The sequence below is a fragment of the Hirundo rustica genome, chromosome 2, assembly GCF_015227805.2.
Source record: "Hirundo rustica isolate bHirRus1 chromosome 2, bHirRus1.pri.v3, whole genome shotgun sequence".
NCBI classification, from domain to species: Eukaryota; Metazoa; Chordata; class Aves; order Passeriformes; family Hirundinidae; genus Hirundo; species Hirundo rustica.
In genome coordinates, this window is record NC_053451.1 from 5,515,631 (window position 1) to 5,533,644 (window position 18,014).

Genomic DNA, 18,014 nt, shown 5'->3' on the forward strand with positions numbered 1-18,014 from the left:
CAGCCAGACCGAAGGATGACAGGGTTGTTAAAATTAAGAGAGGCTGTGGAGCAGTCTGCTTCTGGGAATCACAGTGCACGTGTGCTGTGATTATTAGGGTGTAATGTAAGACCTTTTCATAATTCCTTTGCACCAAGTGAAATGTTGAAGGGTGAGATCTAATGCAGACAGAAAAGATGGAACCTAGACAGGGAGATGATGATGTGTGGGGGGAAAGCTCTCTGAAGCTATCTGTGATGATTTGTCCTGGCTGAAAACTATGGTTTTCACGCTCATAACTTTATTTTTACCTTTAATTTGTACTTGGTGGAATTGCTCCAATCACCTGCAATGTGTCAGCACTTCCATTAATGTAGAAATTCTGAGTAGACTTAGTGCTGAAATGAGCTGCTCCAGCAATGACATGGGCTATCCTGGAATAAAACGGGCCATTATGTTTTTTAGGCCTGTTGTGTATGATTAATAAAAGTTATCAGGCCAAAGAGAAGAATGTGGCTATGGGGGTGGTTGTAAGAAAGGCTGCGACATCAATAAAGTTTCTATAGGTACTTTCACTCTTGGCTATGACTGGTGAAGGGCACAGTTTTGTCATATGTGGAGCTCCTGGCGTGGGCTTTGGTGGCTTCCTCTGCCGTGACCAGAGCCGTGTGTGCCCTGCTTCTTGGGCTGATGAGCTGATCTGTTGAGTGTTTGAGAATGAGAAATAAATCACTTCAATATTTTCTGACACACTGCTTTTGTGTGGGGTAGGCAGCTTGGTGTAACCCAAAGAACAACTCTAACTGTGTCTTTGGTGCCTTGTAACAATTTGGTCTCAAAAAATAAGCAACTTCAAATGTTTTTATGAGTATATTCATCATGATTACCCCCCTTAATTATAAGTACACTTTTGGTGACCCTATAATCTTTTTATTTGCACTGAAAGAAGATTTAATCAAGGCAGGTATTTTAGATTGCCAAAATGTGTAGGAAAATGCTGACTGTTTGTTGAATAATCATTGTGAGAGAGCTACTAAAAAGTGATGGGAATTGGAGTGAACTATTTGCACATTGTCACAAGAAAAAAAAAATGCCTGGGAGCATGACGCTGCTGTTTCAGATTGACTATTTAGTCAAATACACATTTGACTGAATGTCACTTGAGCTTTTTAGCACCAGATGTGATTATAGATGAAAATGCTCCTGTTTATTGTGTGGATTTTCACTCACATTGTTCATTGGACACTCTTTGTAATAATGATGATGCCTGCTTTCTGATTAATCTATGAACAATTTGTCTTCTGGAAATAGCAGGTGGTGTGATGCCCCTTTCTCTTCACTGAATATGGAAAAAAAATGGTGACAAAGAGTTATGTTTAGAGCCTCATGAACTGGAACGTGACTTCAGATTATTAACAATATTTGCTTAAAATCACAAATTTCAACACCAGGGTCGAAATGAAGAAGGTAAACAATTTTCCTACAGACTTTGGAAATGGAGAAGATAGCCAAAGGGTATTTGCCAGTTCAGTGAAGAGCTTGGTTTTCCTAAGTTTGAAGTTGCAGCTATAAGTCTTGTCTAAATTTCCTGGCATCAATTTGTCACAGCTTTTCTTCTCTGATGAGGAAATAATGCTTTTCTTGGCTCTCCTGTAGTAACTGTAACACCTGTGATATCTTTGTGACCTGGTCTTTCTGACTTTGTGAAGTCTTTGCTGTTAATGATAACTTGTCAGCTCCTTGATTTTGTGTCCACACTCTGTATACACTTGTCATGTGCTGAAGGCAGTAAAGGCCTCAGGAATTACCCAAGTAGGACTTATTCTACATTTCCTATCACTTCTCTGTCCTGCCATAGTTTGCATTTGAGCTGTTAATGATGCTTCTTTTAGCAAGCACCCACTTTTCTCTTTTTCTTCCCCAATCTTCATGCACTAGTTTTCTCTGTTATTGATTTTTATGTTCTCTAAGTATTTTATTGTCTAGTTTTATTTCTTTCTCCTTTTGGCATCAAATGCAATTTTATTCTTCATTCTTTTGTTGCCTTTTGTATGTGCGTAACAAGAGGTTTCAAATAGTGAATTATTTTGGAATTTTTTAGTGCTTTTCACTGAAGCTCTCCATAGAGACATACTTACTCCAGGTCTCCTTCACTTCCCACTCCCCCACCAATGCATAATAGGAAAGGAAACACTCTTGATGAGGAACGTCTTCTGTTCTTAGATTTTCGTGAATCTAAGCTCACTTACCAAATCCAAATGCATAATATGCAGTATTTTATTTGTTCTTGGCCGAAGAACATCTGTCTTACAGAATCATAGAATTGTTAAGCTTGGAAATAACTTCTGAGATCATCAAGTCCTACCATTAACCAAGCACCATCGTGGTCACAAGTAAATTGTGTTTCTCTGTGACACATTTACATGTTTTTGAACACATGCAGGAATGGTGATTTCACCTCTTCCCTGGGCAGCCTGTTACAATGCCTGACCAGCTTCTCAGTCAAGAAACTTTTCCAAATATTTAATAAACTCTGCAGCACCCTTGAGGAAGAGGAGTGAGAAAAAGTGAGAGGAACAGGCCTGCAGACACCAAGGTCAGTGGAGAAGGAGGCGCTCCAGGTGCCAAAGCTGAGATTCCTGTGCAGGCCGTGGTGAGATCATGGTGAGGCAGCTGTCCATGGAGGAGCAGATTTCCACCTGGAGCTGTGACCCTGGAGAGGGATCTGTGCAGGAGCATGTTTTCTGGCAGAAACCACACTGGAGCAGTCTGCTCCTGAAAGGAACAGACATGGAAAGGACCCGTGCTGGAGCAGTTCATGCAGAACTGCAGACTGTGGGAAGGACCCACACTGGAGCAGTTTTTGAAGGACTCTGTCCCACGGTAAGGAACTTGCTGGAACAGAGGAACCATGTGAAGAAGGAGTGGTGGAGGTGAAGAGGAATGAAGTGACCCCCAAACCTCACTCCTCACCCTGCTGCACTGCTGGGGCTGGGGAATATGAGGTAAATCTGTGAAAAAGAGGGAGTGAGAACAAAAGTGGTTTCAATTTTGTTTTTTATTTCTCATTATCCTACTCTGTTACTAATTACTAATAAATGAAATTAACTTCCCCAAGTCAAGTCTGCTTTGCCCATGACACCAACCAGTGATCTCCATGTTCTTATCTTGACCCATGAACTTTTCCATCATATTTTCTCCCCCTGTTGTTCTGAGGAGGGGGAGTGAGAGAGCGTCTGGCTGGGCACTGTCAGGTGGCAGCCAGCCAAGGTCAATGCACCAGGCAAGGCTTAGTCACCAGCAGAGCTATTATAGGAACGAGGATGCTGTAAACATCGGATTCTACATTATTAAGGCATTTTTATGTGATGGTCCCTCTCTAGGTCTTCTGACTTTAATCTCATCACTGTGTACTGAGCTCCGAAAATTTCATTTCCACTCATTCTATTCTCTCAGCTGTCAATAAGTACTGCTGAGCAAACAAGGCTAAGTGCTTTTGGGATTGATTTTTGTCTCAGTTCTGCCACAGTCCAACAGCGTTTATATTGTCATATCGTAATGTTCACATCTAGCTGTGTTTATATTTTAGATTTCCATGTGTACATCTGAAAAAGAAACCATGGACAACCCCCCCTGAAATTGTTTGTGTGTTAGATTTATGATGTCTGAAGAGTATAACCCCCCTCTTCTGTGCAAAGCATGTGGCCACATTCTGCAGAACAACGTGCTTAGTACATGAACGTCTTGTAACTCACTCCATCTCGTGTGAGAGGAGTGTTGTGTGGAATAAACAGATGAGCAAGCCAGCCACTGAAAAGCTCTGGTCTGGCTGCTCATCTTTTTGTGCAACTCTTGAAATATTCAAATCAGGAAGACTGGAATCCAACTCCATCAGTCAGTGTATTGTTAGGGCTGCCTCCTTAATCAGGCCAGTTAGTGCCTGCAAAGCTCTGATACCTCCAGGAGCATTGCCTGCCTCCAGGTCTGAATATCTACCAGCTACACTTAGTATCACGTCCTTCATCACTGTCATTCTTGTGTAATCAACAGTGGCTGCCAATTTCATGCTGCTATAGATAGCAAAAATAAAAATGTACACCTATATGCAAACATCTTGATTCATTGAGGTGTGTGTGTGAAGCTGTGAATATACACAGGAAAAGTTATAGGGTTTTTTCCTTGAGAAATTAATTTCTTGATAATTTCCCATCAACAGAACATCTCATCATATACAAATGTTGTGAAAGACCTTATAAGACAGATAGACACACGAGGGATAAAATGAAAAATTGCTGTGGAAACCATAACCTAAAATAAATCTTTCTTCTGTGCACTCAAAATTCCAGTCTTTGTCTTCTATTAGAATATTGTTTGCATATCATTTCCTTCTTTTAGAAAGAATCTGAATTTCTGATACACAAATGGAAATCCCATCTTGACAGTGACTGTAAAGTGCATCTCAGACTAATGGATTTTTTTTTTTTTTTTTCCTTTCCTGTGAGTATTTTAAGCCTTCCACTTGTCCTGGTACCAGCCTGGCGTAAGGCAGAAAACATTGTAATCCGTGTTGGTCAGTATTGCCCACATCTGACCAGCTGCAGCAGTTTCAAACTGGTGATAATAATGCCTTAATTGGAGCTAATTTTGGTGTAGGAGACAGCTTGGGTTAGGGTGTAGAGGAGAGAACAAGAAACACATAGAAGATGCTAAGGCACAGAGGAAATGTTTGGCTAAACACAAAACATTCTTTAGCTCTCAGCTTGCAGCTGTCATCATCCCTCTATAGCACATTGTTAGAAAAACACATTTCAAATAGGGCCTGTCAAATGAGCAAAAAGAGATTTGAGCTCTGGTATAGAGAGGATGGATCGCATCAGAGCTGATGTCCATGTTGTGTCCTTGGGACTCTCTTGTAGCTGTCGTTTTCTGCAGTCATCTGTTGGCAGATGCATTCACACAGTGCTAGCCCGGGTCGGGAATGTGCTTTCGAAAAGAAACTCCCGGTGGTCCCATGCTCCCTGTGCCGGGTTGGCATTGTCCAGCAGCCTTGGAGCACACAGCAAACGCTGCATCTTTTCTGCAGCGCCCCAGGGATTCACCTAATGCTCTCCAGCTGCTCACGGGTGTTCAGCTCACAGGATCAGACCAGAGCTAGCCCGTAATAAAATCCCCAACTCGTGCTGTGCCCTGTCAAATCACTCCTGCTGAGCTATGCAGCTGATGAGATAAACTTAAATTTTGTTAAACAAGCTCTTCCTGCAGTGTGATTTTTTTAAAATCTGTTTTATATGCAAGAAATTACTTCAGCATCAGCTCCAAGAAGGCACTGAAAAAATGCTAATTTGCAGTGTTCGTGTGTTGAAGATCTTCCTTGATCACACAAAGGATATGCGTGAAAAAGATGGGGCCAACTACTGAGCGTGCTCCTGTGATTTTTCAGCCTAGCAAAAAGCATTGGGGACTGATTCTGGACCTGCTAAAACTGGATTGCTGGGCAAGAAAACATAGCAGACATGGCTTCATGTAGGCATTATTGCTGGCTAAGCCTCACATTTTCTTCACAAATGCTGAAATACCACAAAGAATTATTTAGGAACAATCTGCACAATGATTTGCAAATGCATTAGTCCCATTTCCCTTATTCAGTAGTTACATATACATAAATATATGCATAAAAAAACTGGCATAGAATTTCTACTGTTATTACACAACAGCTTGCATTTGAAAAGTCATTGTGCTTGAGCGCAAATGGAGAATTTGCATATCTGTAAAAAAAAAAAAAAAAAAAAAAAGAGGGTGTGAGTATGACAAAAAAATGGGTAAAAAGCCAAATTCGTGGAATACATCTACTAGATGAAAATGTCAAGGCTAGTCCCGTATCTGGAGCTCACCCTCAACAAACATTTTAGATACAGACACTGCCTGATGGGCAGGCAATTCTTCTGCCCTTCCAGTTTCAGTGCCATCATCGGAGAGCTCAGCCTGGTAGAGTTTGATGGAATTGGGTCTGAATCAGTACTTGAACGCCTCTGTGGTGTCTTATGCCCTGCCCATGGCAGGGGGCTGGAACCAGATGAACTTTGGGGTCCCCTCCTAATCCAAACCATGCTATGATTCTATGGTTTGAACGAGGAGCTGGCTGTGAGACAAGCCCAGACATTGTGAAATGTATCTCCTTTTCAGCAACACAGAGGAATGTTCTGGAGATGGCTTGAGACTGTTTTGACTTTGTGGAATATTTTACAGTATGGTCCAGAAAGGCCAGACGAGAAAAGACCATAGAAAACCACAGCTATGTGACCCTTTGAAAACCCTGCTCAGCTTCTTATAGTCAAAGGTTTAGGACTTTGTGAGATGAGGGTTGTGCTTGATTATCTCTTAACAGCCACTGATAAACCTGCCCTCCACAATTATTTTAATGCCTTTTAACCTTTTTAATGTTTTTGATCTATGACATAAGATGCAGCAATGAGTTCCACGAATTTAATTACCTTCTGTGAAAAAATATTTATGCTGGTGGTTGAAACCCACTTCTTGGTAGTTAAATGCTGAGAGGAGCAGGCGTTACTGTGGTGAAGCTGAAGAAAACAATCAACAAGTACCAAAAGAAACGGTAGTGGCAAAGAAAAGGAGCAAAGCACCTCACTCCAAAAAAGAGGCGAGAGTCAGGAAGAAGGATAGTAGGGAGAGGATCTCAAAGATTCCCACCTACCCCCAAAAGGGCACATCCAAGAGTGTAAACAACCGTGGCTAAGGAAAAATTGGTCAGGTTTTCATTGGTGAGTGGGAGACTCATGAACCACATCCCTGGGGAAGGACCATGACAGGATTTTGAGGCTGAAAAATATTCTGAAGGTCATAGGAAGGATCAAAAGTGGATTTTTCCCTGTAAAAAAAAAAAAAAAAAAAAAAAAAAAAAAAAAAAAAAAAAAACAAACCAAACTGTCAATGCCCAAAGGGAATGAAAAAAAAATAACTGTGTGATAGTGATATTCAAGAAAGACTTGGTTTAGGTGAAATTTGGTAAAATACTTTTAAAGGAAGTTCAGAAAAGTTCCTCCAGATCACTGCAGTCAGTGCAAGGAGTGGTCAGAAGGAAAAGCCATGCAAAGGGGTTTCATCTGAGGGTGGATAATGCTGAAGACACAGCTTCCTGGGATCACACTTGACAAGACTTGTGAAAAGAAATCTAAATAAAGAAATGAATAAAATTGTCTGGGAAAGTAGTGAAGCTCCTACAGCTGTTTTTATCATACAAGGAAAAGGGGGAAAGGGAGTAAAACTGCTGCCAACTGTAGTTAAGTGGGCAATATCAATAAAAGTATTTACTTTTATATGCCTAGAAAGTATGGTCAGGAGACAGCAGATATGGTGTTCACACCAAGTGTTTATTGCAGGTATTGTTAGAGCAGGAAACTGAATATCATCATCAGCTACATCAACTACATCAATTACATTGAGGTGGAAGAGCAGCGGTGATTATTACATGACAGGAGCGATCACGTTGGAAATGGGCTGTACAGAAATGATAGAATAATGATTTTAGAGGTATTGGAGGAGTAGAAACATGTTTTAAAGATGTTAAGAAAAACTAAAGTGGTAATGTGGATAACGTAGATTAGTTTCCATCAGAATTATTCCAGGAAAAGATGTCAAAGGAAGCCCTCCTGGGATAGAGTGGGGAGTTGAATTTGGATGCAAATAAAGAATTACTGAATGCTTTTAGAGAGTGAAGTACTCCAGAGATTTGTGTCAGAGGAAATTTTCTTAGTCATCCAGACTGAAAACCATTAGCAATCATATGCTACCAGAGTGACAACAGAAGATCTATTTAACTCCGCAGTCAATGAACCAGGGGCTGACATTAAAATTTTGTTTCTGAGACTAACATTAACAACTTAGAGGAGATAGTTGTAGAAAAACCCCTTGAGTGAGCAAGTGAGGTTGATTTAGTTGATGTGACCCGGAACATGTGTGTGTCATCTTAGTTTAAAAATGGAAAATCATGCATAACTAGAGGGAACTTAATGGTGAAGAATGGACCAAAAAGCTCAAGATTTCATTTTAAATGAATGTCTTTATGTTAAAGATGTAGAGATGTTGGGGACTTTTCTTCTAAACTAAAGGAAACATCAGCCCAGCCAGCTCTGGAAAGAAGGGTAAATTCAATTGAAATGGACATTAGGAACATGGGGAAACCCCGCAAGAATGGGGAAGCATGATTGCCCTGCGAAAAGGCCAGTCCTAAGGATCATGAAGCTCAGGGAACTGCCAACAGCTGTGCAGTTGCACAGGTGGCCTTGCAAAATACCTTTAACTACTAAGCAGAGTGCTTGCTACGTTTTGGGCAAGAAAAGTTGTGGTGGGAGCAGCCCTGAGCCCCAAAGCTCTCATTGCATGCTTGTAGGATCTTGTGGGGTTGGTGTTTGGAGTCATGCACAGACACTGCTCTTTAAGGTAGGAAAAGGGTGTGTGGGGGTAACAACTGCTACAGAGAAACATTTGGAATTTTTTCTGTAATGAGCTGAGCATTTTGTTCCAAGCTTGCTTTTGGTACCTGGCAAGGTGGGCTGGGCCAGGGCTCTGTGTTAGCCCAGACACTCCTGTGATATGAGGCACCTGTTTGAGGCAGAAGATGGTCAGTCTGAGCAGTGGAAAGCCTTGAGAAGTGATACAAAGTCTTTTATGGCAAAGTGTTAGAAAACGTTAATTATCAGTCTCACCCACTAATTTGGTGTGTGGTGGCTTCACATCAGAGGATTCAGCAACTGTTTGGGCAGAGGTGGAAATCAATCTATGTTGATCCAAGGTAGACATTTAATATGACTCCCATATGTTTTTTGTGTCCATTCTTTGGGGGTGTGGGGAGATAAATAGACACACCAAAAATCCCCACCTGTCTAAGGAGGATGTGCCTCTCCTCAAATCCCCAGGTGGCTGTATCTGGATCAAAATAATGCTGGATAAGAGCTTGACTTCTGCTTGATGTTTGGAAGATCACATCCTTCTTCAGGGTACCAAGTGGCAGCCTGAGGGGCCATCTTAGAGTGATGTTAAATGGACAGAGTGATAATTTGATTGTGGCCTCCCACAGAAACCTGCTTAACATTTTTCCTACTGGCTTCATGTAGAATTTCCTCATGTGAAGTAACTTTTCACTTTCCCCCATCTCTGAGGTCACAAGCTGGCTACAGCCTTGGTTGTTTTCACTGATTACTCACAGAGTCTCTGATGGTTTTTGCTTTGTCTTACCTTAAAATCCCACTTGTTTGAGTCCCAGTTTTTGGTGTTTGGCTTACTCTGTGTTCCTGGATTTTAAAATGATTAAAAACCCAGTGGATCTGACATCAGCCATTAATGGTGAATTAAGCAAATCTCAGTTGTACTGTTCTGAAGCCCTAGCTATGATTTCAAACAGTAAAGGTTAACAATAAAGAGACTAGCCAAAAATAAGAAATTTCTATATTCTTTCATCAAATCTCTACTCTAGGCCCTGCACTTTTATGTCAAAGGAGCTCCCTTGCTTGTTTCCTGACTTTAACTTTTTACAGACTTTTAAAAAGGACATAATGAAGCCTAAGGAGAGAATCAAATAATGCCATGGTAGGTGAGGAGACTTGGGTTTAATTATTTGCAGCTGTTTTCTTTTGTGATCTGGGCAATAGTTTCTCCTTCTCTGTCTCTCTTTGGTATGATTTTTTTATCTCTAACTGAGGACACAGAACAAAGGAAACTTTCTTAAGAGTTTCTCCTGGAGATGCGTTATTTTAATTACTATAAAAAACAGTGAAGAGCTCAGACAGTAAAGCAAGGGGATTGTGTTAAAAATAAGAGGAAAAAAACCCAAAAAACCCCCAAAGCCACTCTGAGGCCCCTGACTTAAGGCTGGATTGTTTAAATATTTCTATCAATCCGTCGTGCCCTCTGTGAACATGGGAAGTGGGGATGCCAATAACATCTGCCCCTTACTGGGTTAGAGATCCAACCTCTGCTGCCAACTCAAACCTTGGTCTCACTTTTACAAATATTTTTTATTATATTACAAATCTTTGCAACTGGTAATTTCTGATGTTGAAAAAGACTGTAGAAAACACACCCACCTGTGAAACGGAAGTGTAGAATGAAATGGCTTTTTCTGTTTTTTGGTGGATTTTTTTTTTTCTGGTTGATGTTGTTATTAAAATAGAAAATTAGGTACTTAATGAAAATTAGGTACTTAATGAATTCCTCCTGTCCTACTTGAGTTTTGTGTCTAGATTGCTACAGCTTGTGCATATTAACAGTTTTGAAAAGGAGATGACTAGATCAGCAAGGAAATGGCATGTCATAGTGATCCCCTATAACTATCAAGGCTGTTCACCAATGGTGCTGGCTGATACCTTTGGATTTGATGAACTTCAGGCAGAAGCAGCCTGGAAAGAAGGAATTTCCCCGCAACATCTAGACAAAACAGCCACCTGACAGGACAAACTGCTGGCTGATAATGCTGTCATACAAATGAATGTCTGGTTTATCATCAGTTTCTCTTTTTTTTTTTTTTTTTTTTGTTAAATCCCCATTTGCTTGGTGAGCACTCTTCAGCCTTTTTTGAGACAAGGTAATATTTGTCTTTCTGTACTTGAAAAAAAGTCCAGGTGCTTGACTTTGCTCTTTTGACCCACTTGGAAATGTGCAAATGGAAAAACACGTGAATTTGTGGGCAGTAATTCTGCACGTAGAAGCTATGTATCAGACTCTGGCTGCCTTGTGGCCTGATGCCTCTCCGAGCAGTGGGCCACCTGTGAAGAGGTGGGCTGTACTGAAACAGGAGAAAATCGTGGTGATGGGGTTAGAGCAAGGAAATGACCACAGTGTGGGGGATGTAGCATGAAAGAAGAAAATAGAAATACCCCGCTAAAGAGCAGGGAGGAAATGGTAGCACGCATCAGTCTTTTGCTGCATTAATAAAGGATTATTTTGTATTTATACTTTGGATTACTAAGCCATGCTTTATATGTACAGACAGCCAGATCAGAAAATGCATTGCTGAGGGCAGTGATACTCCTCATTCTATTCCTGGCAACAGAGGCCAGAGTTATCTGGAGCATATTCATGTTTGAACTTGAACTTTGACAATGTTTGAACTTCCCTGCTACAGCAATGAAACTCTGGGAGATGCATTTGGGCAAGGAGACCTCCCATGCCAGAACATTTGTCTGGATATGTCATGTAGTGACAGAAAGAAATAAATCGAGCTAGGGGAATAAGAGAAAGAGTTTACTCCACACTCGCTTATTATATGGCGAACTACTGCAGGTAGAAAGAGTCCCTGTGATATTTTTGCATCAAACTAATGTTTGATATTGTAAAAGAGCATTATCTGGCAAGCAATCCTACCCACATGTTTCTGGGCAATTGAACAGGAGGATGTGGTTTGCACCACCTTATGACCACACTGAATGCAGGGTTACTGTTCATACATCTCTCCAAACAACCTGGAAATTCTCTACTATTTAAAACTAGCTTGTCTTGAGGGTGTCTGAACATCTGTAATTGCTATATCTTTATAGCAATGTATTCCACAGCAGGAGGGAATGAGACAGGATCATACTGCCACTGTGTAGTCCCTTGGAAATGCAGCATAAATAACTGTAACTGGCCTCACAGTTGTGATGAAAGATTTGGATTGATTTTTTTGATCCTTTTTCCTTTTTCTTTATTTTCCCCCTTCCTCCTTAGAATTGAACAAAATTTGGAAAGAAATTTCCAGGTCTGGTGAAGTTGTTTGTGTGTGGGTTTTTTTGTTTTGTTCATTTGTTTCTTTGTTTTGTTTGTTTTGTGTCTGTATGACAGTGAAGAAAGCATATAGGACAGAAAAAAGATGTTGACAGAAGCACAGGAGTCAGAAAATCTGTCATAATTTTTCTTTCTGCTTTGCAAAGCAGCTCAAGTCCTTCTGTGGCTTTTGTGCTGCCTATATTTAAAAAAAGGAAGAAAAATAAAATTCAAGCTGCGAGTGAATTGCATAAACAATTCTAGATTAACTTTTCCAGAAATGGGAATGGAATTGGACAGCTGACAGGAACTAAACGAAGCACTTGGGTATAAATCAATGGTTAGGCAATGCAAGAGAGACAATTTCTTAACACAAAAAATGCCAGGGGAATTACAAAGAGCCTTTACAGCTCCTGAGTTCTTCTCTTGCTCAGAAAAAAAATCTGCCATCATGAATCCCTTATATTTGGTAATTTCTAACTCTGAAAAGGATTGTTTGTGACACTTTAGCTGTATGCTCATGTACAAATATTTGTGTGGCCTCTTTGTGTTTCTTCGTGTACATGTTCTGGTTTCAGCTGAGACTTTAAAGCTCCTTCCCTCAGTACCCAGAGTACGCATGGATGTTCTGCTGCCCAGTATTCCACCAAATCCAGACATGCTGTTGACAGAATTTCACAGAAAATGTATGAAGACAGTAAGAGTTCAATTATTCACACTTCAGCATGGTTTTTCTTTCCTAGAGTGAAATTCCAGTAATTGACCACTTTATAATTCCAGAGCATAATTCTCCACTGCCCTGTGCTTTGCTTTGTCCTTGTGCCATATGAGAGGGGCTACAGATTTTGGAAATAAGGAAGTTTTGGACTCTTTACACAGTACTGTGCAATATCAAAAAGCGGTAAAGAGCAACTGTGAACAAAACCTCTACTCCAGTAACCACAAACAAGTCCAAATCAAAAATAGTTATAATTAATGTCATTACTTTAAATAGAGAGGTAAGTGGCTATTTCTGTAATGCTTGGTATTGTTCATGACTACTTAGAATTAAATCCTGAAATAAACCAAATAATACATCAGAAAGAAACAGTTTCTCTAGAAATCACCTTAGAAGCTTCTACCTGTCACTGAGGCCTTTATTATTGTGTTATCAGCTCCCCCGATCTCTGGTGATTTGTAATTTTTCTCCCCTGTGTACGTTTTTCAAATACATAAGTGTTTCTGCATATCATTTCAAATTACAGTCTTTTCTGACCTTTGCTTGGGAGCTTGTACATGCACTGCTGAACTCCCCAGACTTGCCAACTTAATTGGAATGCCCTGGAGTCCCATTCAGCTCAAAACATGTTACTTACTACCTCAGTCTTGAAGCAGCCGTGAGAGGGAGCAAATGTCACGCCCCCTTTCTCGGAAACCTCCACTGCCTCTGGCACCTGGCTGTCCCAGGAGTCTCATGCTACGGCAGTATTAACCTAGAGGAAAGCTATATCGTGGCTCTCTTGTTCACCAACCCAGCCTTCAACCTGCTCTGTTGTCAGTGACTCCTCTCAGGTTATTGTCCCAGTAACAATTCCTTACGCGAATCAACCTATCACCGAAATTTTTCTTCCTTTTGTGTGTGTGGTGCACCAAGTCTCTAAATGAGCAGATGCTGGGTGCGTCGGGCACAGCAGCACTGGCCACTCGAGGGACGTGATTGTTCTGCTCTGCTCTGCACTGATGTGGCCTTACCTCGAGTCCTGAGCGCATTTTTCGTGTGCTGTGATATAAAAAAGACATAAAGCCATAGGAGGGTGAAGGGACTGGAGGGGAAGCCTTATGGTAAATGGCTGAGGTCACTTGGTCTGTTCAGCCTGGAAAAGAGGAGACTGAGAGAAGACCTCACTGTGGTCTTCAACATCCTTATGAGAAGAAGAGCGGCTGACACAGCTCTCTTCTCCCTGGTGTCCAGCCCTGAAGGAATGGCATGGAGCTGTGTCAAGGTGGAGAAAATGGCCGGGATATCAGGACAAGGTTCTTCACCCAGAGGGTGGCTGTGCACTGGAACAGGTTCCACAGGGAACTGGTGGCAGATCCAAGCCTGCCAGAGCTCAAGAACTGCTTGGACAAAGCTCTTGGACGCGATGTGGTTGTTGGGGCGTGCAGGGCCAGCGGCTGGCCTCCATGATCCTTGTGGTTCCTTTACAGCTCAGAGTATTTTATGATCCTCAGATAAACCCTACTGAGAGAGGGTGCAGGTGGACGTGGGGGTTCTGAGAACCTCGCTGGGAGAGGGGGGATCCCACGCTGACGCTTTCCCCGTTTGTTCCCACGCCAGACATGCCCGTCACCGGGCGGCACCGCTGCCATGCTGGGGACATGGGAGCGGGGCTCGGCTGCCGGCCGGGCCCATCCCGACCAGGAGGGTGTGCGGGGACGGCAGCCGGGGTTGTGACCCGCGGGGCTGTCCCCGGGCTCCCCGGGCAGGGACCGGGGCCGCTGCCGGGCTCAGGTGCCGCTAGAGGGACCCGCCCGCCCGGGAAAAGGCTCCGCAGCCAGCCTCCAGCGGCTCCAGGGCCTGGCGCCATGAGAACAGCCCCGAATCGCCTCCTGTTCCCCACCGTCTACTCATGGTTTCTTGCCCACGAGTCCTTCCTCTTGGAGGGGAGCTGGGGTTGCCCCCTCACGAAGTGTCCGGGGGCTGAGGCAAAGCGGCTCCGTCCCGTGAGAACCCAGCCCTCAGTGAGAGCCTGCTCCTTTCCCCCTTCTCCCCTTTCATCTGGGCTGTGTTCCCCTGCCTGCACCCGAGTCAGTAATCCCTCGTTCCTCTTGGGTTTTCTTTGTACCGCTGAGGATGAGAGAAGGCAAAGCAGTTATCATTTCACAGCCTTCCTCGTTCCCCTGAAGTATCTTTAAACAAGAGCTCTTTAGCCCAACTATGCAGAATAAGTCAAACCTGCTACTGAAATAACTTCTTCCCATCCCTCACAGTGTGCAGTATGTTGTGGGTGAGAAGAGAGCGTGGTGTGGGGTGACTAGAAAGGGTGGTTAAGAGGAGTGTCACTTGATTTATTTTCTCTTAAATCTACACTGTTTCCTTCTATTTCTGTTTTATGCCCTATTTGCAGGTTTAGAGCTTGGAGGGTGTTTCTGTTGCTTTTTGTAATTCTTCTCCAGTCAAGTGAAAGAGAGGAGTGCTGGAGTAAATTGTTATGGAGTGCTTTACCACCATGTTCAGTGAGCTGGAGACACAGACGAGGGCCAGGCTGGCAGGGGCTGGGGAGGATTGGCATACCCTGGGGTATTTAACTAAGAAGAGAAGCAAACGTGGTAGTGGTTTGACTGTGTAAGTTGTACTTCTGAAATATAAAGCAAACTGAGCATCTCTCCCTGCCACATCTAAAGCAAGGGACGAAGTCTCCATTCAGCTCTCCAGGTACTTGAGGTGGCTTCTGAGAAGGCAGAAGGGCATTGGAATGTAGATAAGATTTTAAGATAGCCTTTCTTGCTACTGATTTTTCTTTTTTCTTCTTTTTTTTTTCTTTTTTCTTTTTTCTTTTTTTTTTTTTTTTTTTTCCCTCTGCTGTTTGTACCTCTCAAGATCTCAGTACTTGCAGTTCCCCAGACCCGCTGGCTGAGCACGGCTGGTGCTGACCAGAGTTGTCACAGCAGTCTTGGAGAAGGATCACATGTGCTGGGCTGTGCGGTGCTGCACTGACCCTGCGTGGGATGGAGGTGGCAAAACCACCTCCTCTCCCTCTCTCAGCTCTGGGAGGTGCCAGGCAGCCCCGAAGTGAACTGGCACTTCTGTTAGCTGGATCTGAGCTGGGATGAGTTCAAGCAAGTTTATTTCAAGGCTGCCAGGCCCTATAAGGAGAAAACTGCTCAATATTTCTCTGTCCCCATTCTCCTCCTCCTCCTCCTTTCCTGATTCATTTTGTTCCACAGCTCTCATTTTCATCCCTCAGACAGTAGTGTGTGATTCCATGTGCACTTAACAAATGGATTCCTGCTCTTCCTTCCCCTCCTTTTCCCTCCCCTCACCTCCTCTCTCCCACCCCAGGACCTCAGGATGAGGTGCTGGCTGCCTTCTTCCCTTAGCTCCTGGTTTTCTAAGTATAAAAATGATGTAAGACATACCTGAGATAATTAATTAATTAGTGTTTCTTCCACACTTTGAAAACCAGATGAAAAAAAATGAAATACTTGACCATCAATGAAAAAGGTTTGAAAGAGTCCAATAGTGACATATATTTATGTGTGTGGAAAATGAAGTCCTGGTTAGCTGTTGTAGATATATCTTGCTTGGGAAACTGTTTTGGGTTCAAAATGACCTCAGTTTACCGGATGTTAAAGTAGATGTGGAAGACAAGTCCTCAACCTGAAAACATTTAGCTTGAATTTTTCTCATCCTAAATTCCAGTATTTTTGCATATGTCTAAGCTGATGGATCACCTCAAGCTTCAGAGTTGAACTTTTTGATGACAGAGAATGCAAGCCCTGTATTGACCAGAGCTCCTGAGGTAATTCAGCACTGGTTTACTTATCACTGGCATTCTCCTTGAAGAGATCTCTTTTTGTGTCTGGCTGGGGAGCAGTGCTGCTCTGTCTTGAGCCCACCTGGCCATGAGTCAGTTCAGGGTGCCTCCAAATTAGTAGATGAATATGAAAGTTTTTTTGTTTCTTTTATTTTGCTATGGATGCAGCTTTGCTGCTGTTGGTTAGTGGTGTGTGTTTGTGGGGCAGCTATCTTCCAGTGACAGCCAGACTAGAAACAACTGGAGTGCAAATCCTTACTTCGTGGCTGTGGACTGTTTCATGCAGCTTTGTACTGTGAAAGATGGGAAACCAGGCTTAGCCAAGAGTGAGTTGCCTAGCAGACGCTTGCTGTCATACAAATTAGCCACAGCTTTTGCATCTTGGAGTGCTGCCAGCACAGAACCAGCTATTGCATTAAATGTCTACCACCAGTCATGATCTAAACCGAAAGTGAGAAGATTAATCGCTCTTCTAGCATTACCTTAGCAGTTAGCGCTTTTTGTGGTGTTAAGCATGTTTTTCATCTTTAAACCCAGACCATGAAATATAGCTCTGAGTTTCAGATAAATGGGTTTACAGGAAGAAAGGAAAAGTCTTAATTTAGTGAGGGGAAAATATCATCCATGTATAGGAGGATACTTTAAAGTGGAAAGAGAGGCTAATATTTATTAGTGCTGCCTATCTGGTGCATAGCAATGAATATCTTCAAAACTGTATTTTAAATAATTTTAGGCCTAGATTATATATATTATAGTATTATATGATATCAGGAGTAGATACAATTGGTTTGAGCTACTAGTGGATAAAAAGCAATAGCATTCGATAAGCAGAATCTTTGACTTTACACTGCCCCAACCAGGATTTGAAATTCGTAATTTAAATACTAATGTACTTTGATTAATGAAGCACGGTACTTTTTCCTTGCCTGAAAATATTCCCATCTGAAATCTTCCTGAGTTGCAGAGTTCTTACTTAAGAAGTAACTCACTTGAATGTGAAGTAAACAACTGAAATTTATGAAACTCATATTTCAGTTAGGACAGAAAGTGAGGATATAAAGTTGCTTTCAGTCACATGTCCATTACATGTGGGGAATTTGACATCAGAAAGTCTGTTTTGGATTTGGCTGGTAACCTTGGCTGTTCACAGCTCTTGCTGCTGACTTCTGTTTGTTCTGGTCTCTGTAATCTTTCCTCTTAGCCAAGATCAGTACTATCAAGGATTTAAATTTTTTTGTTACTTTATGATGGCTAGAAACACTAAATCAAAAAACCATTTATGTTTCTTTTAGAGGTTTAGTTTTCCTGGTTAAGGAGCAAAATAAGAAATTTGATCCTGGTTCTCCAGAACACAATGAAAAATCTGAAAAAAAACCCCTTGGTTTAATTAATTTCAGGATTTCACAGGGGAGGAGATATCAACATCTTGTTGGTAATTTTTAGCAGTTCTGCTATTGGTAGTACTGTCCTGTAATAGGACTGACACAAGTGTTAGAATTCTTCTTAATCTTTATGGGGCTACTGCAAAGGTTTCCTCTCGCTTTCTTGCAGCATTTCCAAAAAGCTGCTTTTTTTTTTTTTTTTTTTTTTTTTTTTTTTTTTTTTTTTTTTTTTTTGTTATGGCTACAGCAGTGATTTTCTGTTTCTCTTCTGCGAGGGGAATCTGACGTGCAAAGGTCAAGTAGTAATGTGTACTTGTCTAGAAATAATGTGCTGAGTTTGTAACTGCTTGGGAAAATAATTTGGCACGGAGCTATTTCCATG